At 42.9% G+C, this 20,382-nt stretch overlaps 1 protein-coding gene across 1 annotated transcript in view; it reads left to right on the top strand.

Moving 5' to 3' along the window:
- Positions 1–20,382, top strand: part of PUDP (pseudouridine 5'-phosphatase) — a 267,324-nt gene that overhangs the window by 169,157 nt on the left and 77,785 nt on the right. The gene's annotated exons all lie outside the window — the stretch shown is intronic.

Genomic DNA, 20,382 nt, shown 5'->3' with positions numbered 1-20,382 from the left:
AGGTTTCTTTCACTGTACACCATCCCTGCTTTATTTTTACAGAATTTTTTTTCAATGATTTCCATTGGGTTTTTTATTTCGTTTTTGTTTTTGTTTTTGTTTTGGGTGGCTATTTGTTTTTCAAACCTGCTAATATGTTTGCAAGATGTAGGAAGTTTTTAATTTAAATCAAAGTCAAGGGGCGCCTGGGTGGCTCAGTCGGTTAAGCATCTGCCTTCGGCTCAGGTCATGATCCCAGGGTCCTGGGATCGAGCCCCGCATCAGGCTCCTTGCTCCATGAGCCTGCTTCTCCCTCTACCTCTCCCCTGTTTGTGCTCTCTCTTTCTCTCTCTCACTCCTCTCTTGAATCAATAAATAAAATCTTTAAAAAAATAAACAAGAAGAAAAGGAAGGAAAAAAACTCTGGCATTTTTCATTGCCCCCCTGCATGTTTTTAAGGTATTTTAATGCATGTTTTCCATAAACATAAAAAGAACAAAATGTTAAAAAAAAATTTTTTGGGTCCTGAATACTTTTTCTTTATTTTACTGACAAAACTCTATACAGACATAGAAATAATACTTTTATTAATTGCAACATTGTTTGACAAATTTTTTCAGTGAGCATCAAATGAAAGCACTGGATATTATGAATGCTAAGCATTGAAGCAAAATCAAATATTACATTTTCTTCCAAGTAGACACACTTCTGAGTAAAAGCTGTCAAAATCAAATGAAAATGCCAGTTGCATTAGGGAACGAAGTTATGTATTTGCAGGGTTGGTTTGGCAGCCCCTAAATTGTATCAGTAGCCAAAGCTTTGTCCATCTTCCTGCTCTGCCTTCTGTATCACGGGGATTTGGGCCTTATGGTCACATGATGGCTGCTGGACTTCCAGGCATCACATCTGCATTCCAAGTAGTAAAGAAGGGGCAAAAGAGCAAAGGGGGAAGAGCTGAGGGAAACCTGCTGAGTCTGACCCTTTTAGTAAACTTAATGAGCTGAAGAATCAAACCAGTACTTCTTAAATGTCTTTTTGTTTTTGATTATATTTTTTTACATCTTGTTGTATAAATTGGTTCTTTTGATAGTCTTAGTTGCAAAGAAATCTGGGGATGTGAGATAAGAAGGAAAGGAAAAAGGAGGAATGAAACCAGGAAAGTGCATGGCCATATTGGTGGCCAGGTGGAAATGTATATGCATGGGTGTGCTGGTTAAATGTACTTGTCAAGTTAACTGGATCACGGAGTAGCCAGATACTTGGCTGAACATTATTTCTGGATGCTTCTGTGAGAGTGTTGCCTGATGAGATTAGCTTTTGACACAGCACACTGAGTAAAGCTGATAACCCTTTCCAATGTGGGTGGGCCTCACTCAATCTGTTGATGGTCTGAATAGAACAAAAGAGTGGAGAACAGGAGAATTTGCCCATTTTTGTCGGACCGGTCGAGCTGGGACCTGCCCTCAGACTGCAGCTCATACCCTTGGCTCCCCTGGTTCTCAGGCCTCCACACTGGTGCTGAATTACACCACTCCTCTCCTGGGTCTTCAGTTTGCAGGGGGCAGATCGTGGGATTTCTCAGCCTGCATGATCGTGACTGATTCTTGCTAAAAAGTCTTTCTTATGTATGTATATAAAGGAAACATGGAAACACAGAGGGTGAATATCTATACGGGAGACATGGGAACATGGAGGGTGAATATCTATAAAGGATACATATATGTATATATGGAGTAAAGTTATGTATACATGTGAAGAATATATATGAAAGATACATATAAATATGAAGGATATATAATGGATATATATGTATATGTAACTGATACTTGTGGGAAGGAAACGTAACTACAAATTATATATATAAACACAAAGAATGTATACAAAGGATATATATATATTTATATCTCCTATTGGTTCTGTTCCTTGGGAAAATACAGTGGGGGGATCTAGCAGTACGTGTGTTTGTATGAGAAACCTGGAAGAAGCATCAGTTTGGTGATTTGGAGGCATGAATATACATGAGGGACACAGCAGTGCTTTGGTTTCAAGTTAAGACGGGTTAAAATTCTTGCACTGACAGCCTCTTGTCTTGCGGGCAACTTTGGCTAAGCTACTAAAAGTCTCTTTAAAGGAGCTACAGCGTCCTTTTCTGTAAAAATGACAATAATAATCACCGCCCCAGAGATGAGGAATATTAAGTAAACTCACACATTAGAAGCTGGGGCTGTAATCATTTAACAAAAGGATGAGATTATGGACAAAGTATCAGAGAGTCAGAATTATCCACAGGACAAGATTTTGAACGGTTTCCATTTGAATAGACCCATTTAATTAAACAGTTGATTGACTGTCTCTTTTGTTGTGAGGTGGGGATAGCAAAATATACAAAAGACAGTCTCTGCTTTCGAGGGTCTTGAGCTGTATCCAGTAGGCAAGACGAGAAGCATGTGGACCAGAATATGGGAAACAGAATATCATCAGGGGTCAGATGTGCGGTCCAGATCATTATATTGCCTTAGAGTCCTCCATCCCTCCCGTCCATTTCTCGTTCTGTCCTTTCTCACATGCATGTGACCAGTGCTCACTGAAGCACCTCTTTAAGTGGGTTGGGGGACACAAAGTTGGAGGAAGCAGGCACATTCATTAACCGATTCAAAAGCACTTACACCTGAATGTTTCTGCAACTCTGAAACAGAGTCTATCCCGCCAAGGAGACATACACACTCATTCCTTTAAAATGCCAAAAAAGATAGAAGCAAAATGGCAGCAAAAATGTGTAATTATTCTGTTTTTTTTTTTCTATAATTACTGAACACAAAGCATGTATTTATGAGTTGGACACATGTAGGCAGATTTTAGAAAAATGTCTATGGGCAAATGAGGAGCCATTCAAAACAGCCCTTCAGATCAGACTGTTTAGGAATGGCTGATTCTCCATGTTGCCTGAAATTAGTGGAAGGAGGTTCATTTGAATGCAACATTTCTGAGAAAAAGCACCGCTGGGAGCTGACGTTATTGTAGATAGCAATCGAACACTAACGTGACTCATGAAATTAGGTTCGGTGTATTTAGTTTTATGTTTGCAATCTTTGACTATATAATGACATTTTATTAACAATGAGCAAAAAATTACTGGTAAATTATGAACAAATTGTGGGAGGGCATTTGTCTTCCTGTCCAGGCGAGATCCCAGCAGAGAATCAAGCCCTATTTGGTTTAGGCATTTGGACAGTGTGGACCCTGTGAGCATGGTTATGCTGTAGGCATGACATGTACGTGCATGCATTCAGTCTCTGGAAATCAGGCTTGGACCAGGAAATGAAGGGGGCACACATAAATATACACTGTAAGCAATTAGGAGACACACAAACAGATAATTGGGTCTAAGCATGCCCCAGGTCCAGCGTCCTTATGGAAATGGTGACCACTGTTCCTTCTGGAGCATTGCGGGCACATTGAATACATTCAAAGATGCACCAAAACACACTTGAGTGTGCTAAAAATAAAACATGCAGGACGCTCCATGGGGCTAGAGAGACACAATTGAGACTCTGTGTCAAAACACAGCATTCCTGTGCCCACTCCGTCCCAAAAAGGAAATGCAATATTTCCCTGAGCGAACCCATTTCGTCACTGTCACGGGGATGTTTATCACTAACGCGGGAAAACGAGGACTGCCTGTCCTTCTTTCTCTTCAGCCTACTTTGGCGTATCCACCCTACACAGTCCTGCAGTCTGTATGTATCGAATCTTACTTTTGTCCCTATTTAAAGCTATACTTGACTCTTGAACAAGGTGGGGGTTAGGAGCATGGACCCCCCAACAAAGTTATGCATATAACTTTAGACTCCCTCCCCCCCCAAAAAAGCTTCACTACTAATAGCCTACTGTTAACGAGGAACCTTGCGGTTACTATGTATTATACACTGTGTTCTTACAATAGAGTGAGCCAGAGAAAACACAGTGTGATTAAATTGTATGAAAATTGCCTTTGCAGGACTGGACTGTATTACTGAATCAAATCTGCACTGTATTATTGAAATAAATCTGCATGTCACTGGGACCCACACAATTCAGACCCACGTTGGTCAGGGGTCAGTTATCCATATACAAAGCTGGAGGAAAAATTTTGACAAATATCTTAAAACCCTTCACCCGTGTACCTTCTATATATGATTTGGATATCAGTGTCAGGATATAAAACTAATACCATGAGGAACATTTGTAGGCTGCCAGGTGAGAGAATTTGGAATGAGGGACAGCCAGTGCTTTTTGAAATGTTTTTGTTTCTTTTTTAAAGATTTTATTTATTTATGTGAGAGAGAGAGAGCATGAGCAGGGGGAGCAACAGAGGGAGAAGGAGAAGCAGGCTTCCCGCTGAGCAGGGAGCCCGATGTGGGGCTCGATCCCAGGACCCTGGGATCATGACCTGAGCCGAAGGCAGACGCTTAACTGACTGAGCCACCCGGGCGCCCTGAAATGTTTTTTCTTGAACGTTAGAGTGACATGCCGCACACGTAGACTCTCATCATCTATGAAAGGATCCCGAACTTGGCATAATTTTGTGATAACGTAGGTACACAGAGATAGTCAATTATTTCATGACCAAGTATCTTCAAGAAAGTTTCTGATGGAGGGTCAGATGGAAAAGAATGCTCCTGGAAATTAGAAAATCAGTGTTTTGTGAAAGGAATTGTTACATCATTGTCTCAATAAACTATTGATCCATCTGTAAAAAGATTACTATTAATTTGCCTAAATTATGGTAAAATTTGGACTGGGAAAGTCTTTTCCAAAACAAAAGAGAAAAGCTCTTGAAAATTTTAAATACTTTAGACAATGTTTCCTTTATGAAAATTTCTACAGTTTTTGACAGTGCTTTTTTTTTTTTTTAAATAACTTGGTAAGCTTCGTAGATCCAAAATGTAGTACATATTAAACCTGTAGAATCTAAAACCAATACATGCCAGTTTCCTCAATTCAAACCATATACATAACAACATATAGTTATCCCAGGGGTAAAAGGAGTGAGTTGCTAATAATCTAAGCAATACATAGATGTATTGATCACTTTGATGCCATAGTTCCATTTCTAGAAATTCAACTTGAAGGAATTATTCAGTGTGTCTAAAACATATAGGCCTCAGGATATTGCCCGAAGTCACTTCCAGAAAACAAACAGAGGACACAATTTATAGGCCCAACCATACTAGATTGGGAAAATGAATTTTATAAATTTGTGTTGTCAATTATGATACAGAAATGATTTATTGACATGGAAAGGTCTTACAGTATTAAGAGGAAGAGAGAGTGAAACAGAATTTGTAAACTCTATTTGCAAATGTATGCAGAGAAAATGATTTGGAGTGATTTATATAAAACTAGAGATGCTTATTTCACGGTGGTTTTGATTTCATTTCCCTGGTGATCGGTGATGTTGAGCCCATGGCATCTTAGGAAAAACGTCTATTTAGGCCCATTTTTAAATCAGGGTTGTTGTTTTTTTTTTTTTTTCCTATTCAGTTGTATGAGTTCTGTGCATATTTTGGATATTAACCCCATTATCAGACATAGGATTTGCAAATATTTTCTCCCATTCTGAAGGTTGCCTTTTTCTTTTGTTGATCACTTCTTTTGCTGTGCAGAAGCTTTTTAGTTGGGTGTGGTCCCACTTGTTTATTTTTTGCTTGTGGCTTGTGCTTTTGGTGTCCTATCCCTGAAAACGAGTGGCGAGACCAATGTCAAAGGGATTTCCCGTTTGTTTTCTTCAAGGAGTTTATAGTTTCAGGTCTTAGGTGTAAGTCACGTTGAAAATACATTTAATACACGTACCCTACGGAACATTGGAGGCCTGCCTTAAACGTGCTCAGAACAGTTGTATTGCCTACAGTTGGGCAAAATCGTCTCACACACAGACTAGTTTAACTATACTGGAGTGTTGAGTATTTCATGTAATGTATTGACCACTGTCTGGGAAGTGACCAACAGATGGTTGTGTGGGAATAGACAGGATGTCATTGTATCGGTCGTTGGCCCTCGTGACTGCGCGGCTCACCGTGGCCGCCCAGCATCACGAGACAGGATTGTACCACAATCGCTAACCTGGGAAAAAGATCCAGATTCAAAATCTGAGGTGTGATTTCTACTGAAAGCACACCGCTTTTGCATTATGGTAAACATGAAACATCGTTAAATCATCCTGAGTCAGGGGCCATCTGTCTGAAGGTGTCAAATCAGCACATTGTTGTGTTAAATGTACACAATGTTATATGTCAATTACATCTCGATAAGCCTGGAAAAAGATAAATTCTGTGCCAAATACCAAAAACTTCTGGTGTACCGGGGAAGCGGAGACGCAGGAAGGGGTTGGACCGCCTGCAGCCTTGCCTTCCGTGTTAGAGTTTTGCATTTTCACTGTGATGGAATCCACTGGAAGTGTTGGTTTGAACTGTCATCTGAACTTTGCACGCTTCCTACCAGCGGGGATCTACCTCTTTGGGAACAGGCGGTCGATTTTTTTCCTATCTGGAATTGGACTGGGGTTATCCTACCCTGCTCTGCCCTTCGTTTGACCCTATCCTGGTCTGCCCTTCATTTGTACTGTCAGACCCTCCGCACGTTGAGACCCCTTCCCCAGCAATTCCCAGTCGTTTTTCAGCCTTCGTGGCTAGCCTCAGTTTCTCGTTTCAGCCATGCCCAGCGGGTCGGTTTCCCAGGTGCTCTCGACACTGTGCCCTAACTGCACGGGAAGCTAGCTCTGACGAGAACCATCCTCCCTTGGGATCTCTGCCTGGAACACATTTAGAATTCACTGTGTCTCTAAACTCAAAGCGATTTTCAGTGCAGCCAGGGGTGGGGGGGGGCGGTGATTCATAATCACGTCTTTTCTCTCCTTTCCTTGTCTTCACACAGTGTCTGTCTTCCACAGCTCACTTTCCCTAGAAGCTGTGTTTTAAGTTTTTCACTAAGTTATTGAGTTATCTCCTGTCTTAGGGAGGAAGCTGAGAGGGCCACCCAGCAGCAGCTTGAGCATCCTCCCTCCTACTTTCTGGATATGCAAGAGCAATCGTAAACTTAGGATTGTAATGGTAAACGGCAGGCCTTTGCAAACTGGCTTATCTTTACCGAAGGAACCTCTCACCCCCAGAGCAACTGCCTGGTAAAATGTCTCACAGTGAGCTCGCTATTTATTTATTTATTTATTTATTTATTTATTTATTTATTTATTTTTAAACAGCGTCCTGGGGAATGGTACCAGCAAAAGATAATGGAAAAGTTATGATTAGCAGCCTTCAGGGATAAAATGCATTAAGTGGAGAGCACAAAGGTTGCTTCCTAAGGATTGCTGGGAAGAAAATAGTTCAATATCATCAGAGGAAACACTTGTCAATTCAGTCCAATCAGAGGGAAAAATTGTCAGTTCAATGTAATCAGGGGGAAGATTGCCAATACTATCGATGACAATGGTTTCAAATTACCCCATTGAATCTGAGATTTTGAGTCTAAGTCTAGTAAAAATAACTATCATGACTGTGCTTCGGTCTTTAAGAAAATTCACGGACCTCATTCCCTCATCCTAAGCCTGAAAACAGGAATTGCCATGTGCTGTTTTCTGTTAGTCTCTGAGCTGATTGCAGCACAAAGGTTGTTGGATAATCTTTGCCATGGCTATTTATCCTCCCGAGTTTACCGTTGAGCAGACCTCAGGCGAGGCAAGCCCTGCTCACTCGAGGCAGGACGCATCAGAGGTTCTGGTGCCAACAGATGTCAGAGCTTCGACTCCCACGCACATCTTCTCAGTTCAAACCGGTTTCTCTTTCCAAGAAAGACCGTTGTCGCGTTCCACGTGAATCTCCAGGTTATCACTTTGAGGACTGATAGACTTGGCTCCTGCATGAGTGTCAAGCACAACTTTCAGGAAAATTTTGGCAGCTACTAGAAGGAGCACTACAAAGGAGGCGGGGTGAGGAGAGGAGTGGGGATGGAGTCATCCAAGGAGTCTGGGCCATGTGTTGGCCCTGAGGATCCCATAGCAGTGAATGCAGCGGGCGGGCATCCAGCAATCAGAAGTGAAATAGACTCAAGCAGTGAAGAGGTGACTGAATCTTGAGGAATTTTACTGTCTGGAGGCCTTGCACATGCCTGTCCCCTTGTGTTCTTCCTCGTCACTGCCGTGCTCTCTGCCCCTGGGAGGCTGATCGGTATAGATGCCACCATCCAGGCTGATGCACCTCTGGCTTCCTGTTGGGTTTGGCCGGTGGGAGCTCCAACTGCATAGGGAGTCAGGGAGAAGAGGAATGTTAGTCTACCCATTATCTTGGCTAACAAGATGCCTGGTGCTGGCTGAGCTCTCCACCAAATGCCACTGCCCCTGCCCTGATGGCTGAGTCTACACAATCTCTACCATTGTGGTGTCAGCCATGACTCCTTCCCTTTGCCCACATGTGCCTAGGGGTTCAAGCAGTCCGGATGCTACTGGCCCAAGGCGATTGCAGGCTGCCCACTGTCCCCCTAGGCCATGGTTTCTCAACCTCAACATGACTGAGCATTTCAGGTTGGATCATTCCTTTTGCATATGTTGAAAGTTGTTCTGTGCATTGTAGGATGTTTAGCCTGGCCTCTACACACCCCCACCACCCACACGCCCTCGGATGTGGCGACCAAGGATGTCTCCAGACATCTCCAACTTCCCCCTGGGGGACACACTAGCTCCCTGCTGAGAAGCACTTCTCTACACCCACACTGTTATAAATAGGCCCATTGCAAGGAGATCCTTCTCTAATTACTGTGTCTCAGTCGAGACCCTGACTGATTCAATGAGGAAAGACGAAAGAACGTAAGACTGTTTATTCCCGAGGAAGCAAAAGGCTGTTATGAAAGCTTTATATCCGTATTGCTGAAAAAGAAAGAGGGGCTGTTTTTCAAAAGAAGCTAAAATGGCATTACTTAGCTCTAAGAAGATGATGCTCATTTGCTAAAGCCTTTAGTTTTTACAAACTTAACTGAAAGATGTGTCATCTAATGTAGAACCATTTTTAACTATTCAAATCAAGGAAAGATGGGTCTAGGGCAGTGATTCCAAACCACTGGCAATTCTGCATCTCAGGGGGCCCTTGGCAATGTCTGGGGGCGTTCTTGGTTGTCACAACCAACATCCGACAGTGCACAGGACACCCCACCCCAGAGAGTCATCGGCCCCAGATGTCAGCAGTGCCAAGATTGAAAAGCCCCAGTCTAAGGAAGGAGAACCCAACTGGGGACACAGAGACTGACATCCAGTTTTACTTGCCTCACTAAAGCTGTGTCACTTTAGGCACCTAATTTAACTCTAGAGACTTCAGTTGACCACCTAGGAAATCCAAAGGGTCAGAAGAGAATTATTTCCCCAGCATCTGTCCAGTTCTTGCTTCCCAGGATACCAACTATCTTTTCCTACCAATGGTTAAAATTCTATCACCTAGTACTTGTGTGTGGCACACCTGCCCTCCCTGCCCAGGGCCGTGTCTCTGTGGCTATATGGTTACTTCTTATCGTCACGTAGACTTCTTTAGCGAGAGTGACACCTCAGATCCAGTCATGTTGCAGTTGTAATTCTGGTGGGACTGTCTGGAAGACGGTCATTGCTGCTTTTCAGATGAGTGAGTGGAGGGTCATTGTCACCAAGTGCGTTGCTCAACAGATTGAACCATAAGGCAGGTGCCTCATGGGCCTTGGAGCATGCAACGAAGTGCAAGGCTTATGTTTTTCCTTCAGTTAGCTTGTAATTGAGTGAAACAGGGAAGATGGGCTCATGAAAAGTTAGGTAGCTTTTTAAATACCCACACAAACAAGATGGCAGCATGAGGATGCGACAGAGCCAACGTTCATCAACTCACGTAAATGGCCCACTTGAATGGGAATCTACCTTTGATCTTGGGCTTCTAGACGCTCCATTGCTCACACTAAGGTCACATGGATTTTAATATCTTCATTTTCCCACCAAAGCCTACAAACGGCAGTTTGAGAGGGAACCATGTGTTGGGACGTACAACACTTAATCTGGAAGGAGCATGAATATTTGACATGACCACAATGAGCATTAGCATGGAAGGGTCAGGGTGGTTGACGTTCACAGACCTCGCTAATCCACCTACGTCATTGCGTATGATACCACTTAACATCGCCATCATCTTCCTCTACCATAGCCCCACTTTGTGAGTTTTTCTTCCGAACTAATGCCATACTGAGCGTTCTAAATGTATGGTCTGTTTTCGTGCTCAACAACCCAGTCTTACTGGGTATGCATGTGTTATGATGACGACTACGGACAAGATCAATGGGACTGGTGGCCCAACCATGACTGGTCCATCTCCACTTGTCCTTGCAAAGGGAGTGGCCCATATCTCACTACAGGACCGATGGATGTTCATAAATGTGTTTAGAAGGAGCTGGACAAGCTTCACACATGAGGTGGGCCCTCAGCCGGCCCTTGAAGAACAGGCCTTGACTAAGTGAAGATGAAAGGGTAGGAGACACTTCTCTTGAGCAGATGTAGGCAGATTCTAGAGGCCCTGTAATCTCAAGTTAAGGGCCTTGGATTCTATCACTTAGAAAACCATGGCCCCCAGCTACATCCAGCCTGTCCCTTTTTCAGCATTCTTGCCCACGTGCTAAGAATGGTTGTTATGCATATTTAAATGCTTGGGGGAAAAAATCAAAAGAATATTTCATGACACATAAAAATGATATGAAATTAAAATGTTGGTGTCCATAAATAAAGTTTTATTGGCTCTTGGCCATCCCCAGTCCTCTATATATGCTATGAAGGCAAAGCCAGATTGCAATGACATGGACCATATGGCCCCGGAAGCCAAAAATAATCCTTATCTGTCCCTTTACAGGAAGCATTTGCCGACCCCTGCTTTAGCTACTCAGAAAACAACCAGCGTTGTTTCATGTCATAAGCAGAAAGACGAACCCTTTATCACATTTGTTAGTTAAATGTAGCCATTTGAGCAAGAATGGTGGTTGTTTAAGGCAAGGTCAGAAAACCAATAAATGGGTTTGGTTCTTACATGTGTCTGGAACCTTCCATTGTTGAAAAAAACAGCTGAACTTGGTCAATCTTGACATGAATTTTGGTAGGGTGAGTCGGAAGACAGGTGTTATTTCTGGATTCATGTAGCTGTTTCCCAAAGGGCGTGCTTCCCTGATGGGTAGCCGAAGATGCTCAGAACACATGGGATCCCTCCACAGTTGTGGGCTCATGTGCCCCATGGGTCGCCTTATGCTTAGTCTTCCCTTTTGGGCTCTTTTGTCTTCTGAATCCAATCCCACAGCATCCAATCCTACAGGTGGCCATAATAGGGGAAGGTTTCTCAAAGTCTCCTACCACACATCCTTAATAATAATATTAACTAACAAAGAGCAAGCACCTGCTGTATATGGAGTGCTTTTCGATGTGCACGATTTACATATCTCATCTTCTATATAAACTTACTTCTATAAAACTCACAATCCCCCAGGTAGATATGTGATTCCACTTTACGGTGAAGGAAACTGAGGCACGGGGTGGTTAAATGACCTGCTCATGATCATGGGTCCCAGTCCAGTTCCGGGTGGACCTGAGACTCTGTCAAACCAAGACCCTCTGAAGGAAAGTGAGTGTTTAATCCTGCGCATCCCGTGCCGTGATTACCAGTGGCTGTGCGGGGAAGTAGGTCTTCTGGTTCATGATAAATAATAGGGGGATGCTGCAGCCTGATCCAGTATAGATCAGATCATACACCACATAGATCCACATCTATATTTTAAGAATCATCTGTGCATTCAAGAAATCAAACCATGCTTCCAAGTTATGTGACATAGGAACCAAAAGTCTCCGCGGCAGCCTGTGCTGGTTTTCCTGTTCAAAGGATGTTTCTGTTACTTAGCGGCTAAATGATGTTCTCTCTCTGAGATGCATGGTTTCTCCTCCACCTGCCTTGTCTACTCTACTGCAGAAGGTCCAAGAGTGTAAGTGGGAGCCATCTGAGGATGAGGGCAAGGGGGAGGCCCCTCGTTCTGGATGTGTGGACAGCAACCACAGTAGATCTATAACGTAAACACAAACTTTGTACATCTTGTGAACTGTGGGATTTAAACCTGGCTTTAGGAACCAGCTCATAACATGTTGAGTGGCAATTTCCAAATTAAATGGACCTTAACTCTACTTTTCAGAAATACACAAAGACCAGCATCTGTTATCCATCCCCTGTCCTGCTAAGTTTTCATCCCTAGAACTCTGTCAAAACATAGGCCAGAGTAGCTCGGAGCTAGAAAAGTCTGCATCTCTAAGTACCAGGGTCACATAAAAATTGAACGCCAAGTCCTAGACCCCCAAGGCCTCTTCTGGGAAGCACAAAATAAAACACCCACTGCCTTGTACTACAGGGGGAAAAAAAAATGGTATAGAGTGAAGGGAGCCCTCAGCGACATCAGAGTTTGGGGACAAAGCCAGTTAAACCACATTTAATTGTATGAAATTACACACCCACCTTATACAGTGGCTCCGATAACGTGACCCCTGAAAGAGAGCTCGGGCATCAGCAAGCTCCCGGGTTCTATGTGTAGACATGTTTACAGTGTTTGATCTGCCCTGTGTCAGCATTAAGATGCACAGGTGAAAACGTCTAGCGTTCAAAGGAAACGCTTGTTTTTCTGACGGCACGATGTTAAATACAGAACTTATCACAGCACTGTCTTCTTGCATCACATGTTTGAATCACCCAATTCTGCTTCAAGGTGGAAGAGTCTGAGACTCTGAAGAAATGCAGGAGTGTCCTCTCTGCTTGATGACTGACCACTGGAGAGCCAGAAATAAAAGTGTAAATCAGTGATAACAACTCAGCATGTAAAAACCTGTCTAATCATCTGCTTCTAAAGCCAAAAAAAACAAAAAAAACCCAACAAATCAAGCTTCATTCTGTAACACAATCAGGCATGGACTTCTAAATTTGTGTGTTTTTGTGGTGGGTAGAGGTAATTTCACAAATGCAGTCCTGAGAGGGTCCTCCTAGGAAAGAATATTGGGTGTTCTGTAGGACAAACACTGTGCCTAGCATTATCCCGGCACAGAGAGTTACGCGAGTTTTAGTAATTGTGCGATTTTATTCACTCCAGGGGGACCCACGGTGGGTATTGTTTCATGTTAGATTTCCCTGTCAAGGCAGCAGGGAATTCTGGAGTTTTAAAATGAGTTTTAAATTGGCCATTCACTGGCTTTACCTCTCCAGAGAAATCCTATATATCTAATATATAAAATATGCAGTGATACACAGTATTTTGTAGTTGTGAGGAATTAAGCGTTTTACGTTTTCGTTTTGTCGTCTCTTTGCAAATATGGAATACTTTTTTTCTCTACCAACAGAGCCCAAACCTTACAACCAACAAACATCCTATTCTGGAATTCCTCCACTGTTTGGTCCCATTCATCCCTTGTCAGACCTCACTTTTCCGGTGGCCAGCATCGAAACAAGAAACTACCTGACAAATGCCTTAACAGTATCAGCCATGTCCTGGAAACAACACACATCCCCTTTTCCGGGGAAATCTTTGCAAAATGAGCTTCTGAAAGTCTTTTGTTTTTTTTTAATGTTACATCCAGTCTTCTTCCATAGGTAGATTTAGAAACAAACACACCAGCACATTCATGCTTTGCAGGATGGAATGACCCATGGTTTGGTTTGAAGAAGACTTAGCTCGGCCAGGCGCCTTCAAGAGAGCAAAAACCCCACTTAGTTCTTGGCTTGACAGTCCTGTTCACATAACTTTATCAGCCTGGGAACCAGCTGGGAGATCTACTTTACACGGATATTCACAAACTGTGCTGGTGAGAAATCATTTTCATCTGCTTGTTTTCAGAAAATGAAGCTCATCTTAAACTTGTATTAAAAAAACTCTGTTCTCCAAATCCTGCTCTGAGGATGATTGAGGCTGGTAAACTTTGCAAGTCTTAACTACAGAAATGTTCCTAAAGTAATAGCTGCAAGCTGTGGAAGTTCTTGTTATAGGATACTGCATTAGAACAGTGTCTATGACCTACTTGGGGCACGGACACAGTGATTATTATTATAACTCTAGTTAGCCAAAATCCCCCCAGTATTCCAAGTATGTGACAATACCTATGTTCCTTTCCTGGGGAATGAGGTGAGTCTTATGGTTCCAAAGCATTTACCCATGTGTTCCTAAGTTTATACTGCTTGCGTAGAATCATATCACCAATAGGAATTATCATCAGAACCTACACGAATACTGCCTTCTGGTGATGAAGTGAATATCTTGACGCTTGTCTCTCTGAGTCTTCTTTTTACTTCCCCTGCACTTGGAGAAGGGGTTGTCATAGTTCTTTGTGACTAACGAGGTCAGGCTTTGTCATTGACAATCCAGGAACAGGATTCTTGGTATTTTGAAAAAAATGGTAAGAACAAACACACATTGTTCCACAGTAGCCAAACTGTGGAAAGAGCCAAGATGTCCATCGACAGATGAATGGATAAAGAAGATGTGGTGTATATATACAATGGAATATTATGCAGCCATCAAAAAACCCGAAATCTTGCCATTTACAATGACGTGGATGGAACTGGAGGGTGTTATGCTGAGCGAAATAAGTCAATCAGAGAAAGACATGTATCATATGATCTCACTGATATGAGGAATTCTTAATCTCAGGAAACAAACTGAGGGTTGCTGGAGTGGTGGGGGGTGGGAGGGATGGGGTGGCTGGGTGATAGACATTGGGGAGGGTATGTGCTATGGTGAGCGCTGTGAATTGTGCAAGACTGTTGAATCACAGATCTGTACCTCTGAAACAAACAATACATTATATGTTAAAAAATAGAAAAAAATGAAGATAGTAGGAAGGGAAAAATGAAGGGGGGGAATCGGAGGGGGAGACGAACCATGAGAGACTGGACTCTGAGAAACAAACTGAGGGTTCTAGAGGGGAGGGGGGTGGGGGGATGGGTTAGCCTGGTGATGGGTATTAAAGAGGGCACGTTCTGCATGGAGCACTGGGTGTTATACGCAAACAATGAATCATGGAACACTACATCAAAAACTAATGATGTAATGTTTGGTGATTAACATTACATAATAAAATAAAATTAAAAAAAAAAAAGAACAAACACACAAAACCACATTGGCAATACTAGACTCAAAAAACCAGAGATGGATATACTTGACAGTCATTTCTACAATGTCCGCTTTTCCAGGGACATTTACCTGGTGTTATGGGCTGGCTTGTGTCCCCCTCTCCCAAATTCACACATTGAAGCCCTAACCTCCAATAGGGCTGTATTTGGAGATGGGGCCTTATAGAAGTGATTCAGGTAAAATGGGGTCATTAAGGTGGCCCTAATCCAATACGATTGGTATCTTCATGAGAAGACATGAGGACACAGACACAAACGGGGGGACGACCACGTGAGGACATGGGGAGAACACAGGGTCTACACGCCCAGGAGAGAGGCCTCAGGAGGAACCAGCTTCAGCCCCACCTGGATCTCAGACTCCCAGCCTCCAGACTGGGAGAGAATAAATGTCTGTGGTTGAAGCTGCTCAGTCTCTGGTATTCCACTATGGCAGCCCCACTTGACTCATCCAGTTGGTTTCCCCATCTGAAAATCCATATCTTTTCTCCCTCAAAATTCAGCTTTAAGGACTTGTCCTGGAAACCTGAACCAGTTCATCAAACCTGACTTGAATTCTATTTTGTGCCTTCTCAGCCAGTGTCTGAATTGAGTAGAACTTTCTCCCTATGGCTTAAATCTCTTTATTCTTTACGGCCTCTCTTCACAGCTAGAAGGCAAGACATCTGCTACTTTTGTATTTCCTTAGAAAGCAGTTCATTCCAATAACGTATTGGGAATACTAAAGCTGCTCTTGGTAAGGCTACCAGATTTGGCAAATAGAAATATAGAATGCCCAGTTTAGTTGGAGATTTAAATAAACAGCCTATCTTTTGGAGTTCAAGTATATCTCTGCAATATCTGGAACAGGCTTCTAGTGAAAGAACATCCGTCGTTCATCTGAAATTCAAATTTAGCTGAGCGCACTGTATTTCATCTGGCAACCCTAGTTGTTAGAAGTCTTGATTTGCTGGAAACGGGAGAAAAGTTTAATCAGCAACTGTACAAAGTGCTAAGGACAATCTTGAGAAGCAAAAAGAGGTCACCCGTTCTGCTCTTAAGAAGCATCTGGCTGTGTGATCTGTGCACATTAACAAGGAAGTTGACTGTATCAGTTCATCCGCCGAGAGCCTCGGGCTACAGTTGCTCTGCAGAGTATAGGGAGAAGGAGGTCGCTGCAGAATGTAAGCAACACAGAGGGCTTCATGGAGGAGGTGGTCCTTCAGCTGCACTTTGCAAAGGGGGGGGTGCACTTCCCTGGGAAGAAAAAGGTGAGGACGTAAAGGCAGTAGGCAATAGCTTTTCCAGGCTATAGAGAGGAGAAGAGCAGTTAGGAATTGGGGAGAACAGCTAACAAATGGTAGTGATAATTCAGCTAGGAAGTAAGCTCCTGAAAGTTTGGCTTGCATGGACGATGGAAAGAGAAGGGAAGGGAGAAACACTATGAAGTGGGGTTTGGGTGCATACGATGAAATGGGGGTTTTGCCCGAGTCATGGAAGTTGGGAGAGAAGGGAAACCGGCCAAAGACAGTTGGGAAAAGGAACTGTGGTTGATTCGCATTATCCACTGAAGCAGTGTTTACTATAAAGTCCAGTGAACACTGAATCAGCAAATACTGAACACAGCTCCTAGAGGAAACCCAGGGGTAGGTTCCTGTGAGCCTCTGCTCACAACATTTTCATTGCCCAATCAATACGTAACCTTGTTTTATGTGAGTTTCGGTTGGAAGAAAGACACCTTATGGAACCTATGGTTGAACTGGGGGCCAACAGCACGGGAGCTCATATCTGAAAAAGGAAGCTTATCTAGCTCATGTATTTTTTTTGTAAGGCACGTTGAACATCTCTTGAGCTTAGCAATACCAAACAACACTTTAGCACTACACTCGGGCCATTTTAAACAGTGAAATCGCCAACAGAAATCACAAAAATGCAAAAAAAAAAAAAAAAAAACTGTGGCTCTAAGTCTACTGCATAAAGGACACTTTTCTCATGGTATGAGAACTGAAACGAGGCATTGCTGCCTTGTTGGATTCCGCTAGGAAAGTGCATGTCAGCTGACTCAGAGTTTTTTGCCACTCTACACATGTCTGTAACTGAGTGTGAAAGCTTCACAAGTCTTGATGAGAAAGTTATAAATAAATGTAAGCAAGTAAGAGAGTTTGAAAGCGCAGACCCTACAAACAATGGGGTCAGCTGTGTTTGGTTTTAGACATGAGTTACGGGAGGGAGTGGAAGACGATGGAATTCCACATTCCCAGGGTTTTTGAAGGGTGGTGATCACTGCATACATGAATATAGTCAAGGTCATATATGAATATAGTCAGTGTGCACATTTTTCCCTTGTGTGTTTCTTCAGACAGTAGGCATCCCTGGTCTACCCCAGTTGGCTCCGGGGTTAACACCAGGCAGAACAAGCACTATAGAATCTGGCACATGTTGACCATACTCCTGATTCAGACGCCATGCTTTCTCTTCTTGTCTGCCTCCCGCCTTGGTTGGTCCAACCTCAGTGTTGGCTATCCTTCCTAAGGACACTCACCTGTCGTTCATAGCTGCCTTCCTACGCTGCTAAGAAATGACCTCTCAACTCTCCGAATCATGTCTCACGTCTGCCTGTCCACATTTCTTCAGGATTACCTGTTTGTTCACACCCCCATGCAGATGGTTCCTTCCCTCCTTCTTTCTGCCCTACCTCTAGTGGGTTTCTGCACCCACACATTCTGCTGGTCCTAACTTCATCTGTCAGGACTAAGGAGGACTCTACAGATGGGGAAACAGCTGAGCAATGAGTCTCGAGGAAAGTCCAGCAATAATGTAAAGGACAAGGTCATTAAGTCAACAAAGGTAAAACAAATCAGAAAGGTAAAAGGAGAAAGAAAAAAAATATGATGAATTCCTTTATTCATCCATCCACCCAACAAATATCTATTGAGCACGTAACAAAACAAACACATCACATACCTGACAGAAGAGAAGCTCAGACATAATGATCAATCGTATCCAACTCAACAGAAAAGTAAAGGAAAATGTTAATGCAGAAAGTCGGAGAGAAAGAGAGCCAGACAACATCACAAATATACAAGAACTAAGAACATGCTTATATCCCCTGTCACATTCATGAAGCGAGGAAAAAGCTCAGCGTGCAGTATCTTTGCCTCCAAAGATAAAATATAATGAGTTGGACTCACATTTATATTTGGCAGCATCTTGGTCTTTTTATTATACCGAGACTACATCTTGTGTAATGATTCACAGTGTGTGTCCTGGGTAATCAGCTCAGTGAGTCATACTTAATTTCTTCTTCTAGTTCCAAAACTCCTCTCTGAGACGGTGGCCAAAACAGCCTTTTCCCTCGCCAGAATAAAATATGAACTTCCAAACCCATCTTTTGTCCGGGTTCCGTTCCACGGCGTTCCCCTGCTGGAGGTTCGGGCTCTCGTTGGCGGTACTCTGGCCGGGAAATTGCAGGGCATCTTGAAATGGTGTTTGGAAGCCTCCTTTTTGGAAGGTCCTTCCTGCTTCACGTTCAGCCAAAAACATGAGATTTCAGTGTCCTTGTCACGTTCTGGCGCTGGCAGCTCTCCCAAAGTCATTAATGAGGATGCCAGCTACTGTCAACCGTGATACGTCTTGTTGTGGGTTCTGTGCCTGTGAAATGAATTTCCTCTTGATAATAAAATGTTCACCCACATGTGGTAAATTGCCTTTTCTGGGGCCATTTGAATCCGATGTAACGCAATCTTCCTTCCCACGTGGAACTGAAGAAACACGGTCCGTGGTCATCACACAGCCATCCACATTAGCAGCCAGCTTGCTCCAAGAAATTATTCCTTCAGAAATGAATTTTTACATTTCATACCAGCTGACTACATGCTCCTGACTTCCAAACTTTTGTCAAAGAACGATGATGAATATTTTGGAATGGTGGCGCTCTCTCTTAAAAGGAGCACGTTTGGGGTTTCATGTCGCCGTAGGTGTGTGTTCTACAGAACCGACTGTAAGAAACATCATCAACACTTCATGTTCTTACGATGTGACCAAGACCAAGCTTGGGTTCTGATCTCCATCTTTTTGATGGTTGAGAACCTGTGGCTATAAAATCCTACAGGCTCTTGCCCCAAAGACAAGCCTATTCCAGTTCGACCGTATCGCAATTCCCAAATTTGATAGGGAGTTGCAACATGACAGACTCTGACTCCTTGTCAAGCCATCCGAAGTCTTTGCCGTGGCAGACTCCAAGTGAAGGTGAAGACGGGGATTTCAAATAAAGCATTTTGAAGATGTATCTTAATAAACTATTGTTGTCAGATGCCTGAAGCTCATACCCTGATGTCCTTTCTAACATGTCTGTTCATTATTACCTTCCTTATTCATTGTTTCAAATTGGTTTCATTTATAGTTTTGCTTTTAAAACATTGTTATTATTGAGGCGCCTGGGAGGCTCAGTGGGTTAAGCATCTGCCTTCGGCTCAGGTCATGATCCCAGGGTCCTGGGCTCGAGCCCCATATCGGGCTCCCTGCTCAGCAGCCTGCTTCTCCCTCTGCCTGGCTCCCTCTGCTTGTGCTGTCTTCCTGACAAATAAATAAATAAAATCGTAAAACGTTGTTATTATTGAACTATAGTTGACATACATGTTACATTAGTTTCAGGTGCACGACATAATGATTGAACATTTATATAGATTGCACAATGCTCACACCACATAGTATAGTCACCATCTGTCACCATACAACGTTATTACAGTATTATTGACCATATTCCCTATGCTGTACTTTTCATTCCCATGACTTACTTATTTTATAACTGGAAGTTTGTATCTCTTAATTCTCTACCTATTTCACCCATTCTCCCACCCACTTTTCCTCAGGCAACCACCGGTTTGCTCTTTGTATTTAAGAGTCTGTTTCTGGTTTTTGTTTGTTTATTCATGTGATTTTAGATTTTACATGTAAGTGAGGTGATGTGGTACTTGTTTTTCTCTGTCTGACCTGTTTTAATGAGCATGATACCCTTTAGGTCTATCCATGTTGCCACAAATGACAAGATTTCATTCTTTTTATGGCTGAGTAATATTCCAGTGTGTGTGTGTGTTGCGGGGGGGGGTTACATCTTCCTTATCCATTTGTCCATCATGGACACTTGAGCTGCTTCCATATCTTGGCTATAGTAAATAATGCTGCAATAAACAGAAGAGTACATATATCTTTTCAACTTAAGTGTTTCTGTTTGCTTTGGGTGAATATCCAGTAG

The sequence above is a fragment of the Phoca vitulina genome, unplaced genomic scaffold (genome assembly GCF_004348235.1).
Source record: "Phoca vitulina isolate PV1807 unplaced genomic scaffold, GSC_HSeal_1.0 scaffold60, whole genome shotgun sequence".
Classification (NCBI taxonomy): domain Eukaryota; kingdom Metazoa; phylum Chordata; class Mammalia; order Carnivora; family Phocidae; genus Phoca; species Phoca vitulina.
This window is presented reverse-complemented; position numbering and strand designations above follow the sequence as displayed.